Source organism: Musa acuminata, chromosome BXJ1-5 (assembly GCF_036884655.1).
Source record: "Musa acuminata AAA Group cultivar baxijiao chromosome BXJ1-5, Cavendish_Baxijiao_AAA, whole genome shotgun sequence".
Taxonomy (NCBI): domain Eukaryota; kingdom Viridiplantae; phylum Streptophyta; class Magnoliopsida; order Zingiberales; family Musaceae; genus Musa; species Musa acuminata.
Window position 1 is genome coordinate 21888629 of NC_088331.1, and position 1099 is coordinate 21889727.

Consider the following 1099-nt stretch of genomic DNA (forward strand, 5'->3'; position numbering starts at 1 on the left):
AGGTTGCTTAGATCCATTTATGGACTAAAGCAAGCTTCCCGAAGTTAGAACATAAGATTTGATGAGGCAATCAGATCTTATGACTTCGTTAAGAACGAAGATGAGCCTTGTGTATAAAGAAAGGTAAGTGGGAGCGCTATTAGCTTTTTGGTGTTATATGTGGATGACATCCTCATCATTGGGAATGACATAGGAATGCTATCCACAATAAAGGCTTGGTTATCTAGACACTTCTCCATGAAGGACTTAGGAGAAGCATCTTATATCTTGGGGATTAGAATCTATAGAGATAGATCCGAAAGGATGCTTGGCTTGTCCCAGTCCAGGTACATAGAAACTATTGTCAAAAGGTTTGGCATGGAAAATTCCAAAGGGCAAACATGAATATGATACCTTATGCCTCAGCAATAGGGTCTATCATGTATGTCATGCTATGTACTAGGCCTGATATAGCGCATGCTCTGAGTGTCACGAGCAGGTATCAGGCGAATCCAGGCTTGGAGCACTGGAAAGCAGTAAAGTGTATCCTTAAGTACTTGAGAAGGACTAAGGATCTTTTACTAGTATATGGAGGTAATAGCCTTAAGGTTGAAGGCTACACTGACTCAAGTTTTCAGTCTGATGTCGATGATAGCAAGTCGAATTCAGGGTATGTGTACACCTTGAATGGAGGAGCAGTGTGCTGGAAGAGTTCCAAGCAAGATACCACTGCTGACTCGACCACAGAGGCGGAGTACATTGCCGCATTAGATGCAGCAAAGGAGGGAGTTTGGGAGTCGATACGGATAGCGACAAGTCGACTTCCTTATATTGCGACCACTATGGGGTGATTACTCAAATAAGGGAACCCGGGTCTTATCAGAAATGTTCTGAGGAGGTTCCACCTTATCAGAGAGATCGTGACCCGAGGAGATGTAGCAGTGGAAAGAGTTCCATCCGAAGATAACATTGCAGATCCACTAACAAAGCCATTGTCTCAGATTGTCTTTGAGCGTCACAGGGGTCTGATGGGGATCAGACACATAGGTGATTGGTTTTAGGTCAAGTGGGAGATTGCTAGTCATAAGTGCCCAGCAAGCCAATCACGTGAGTGATAGCA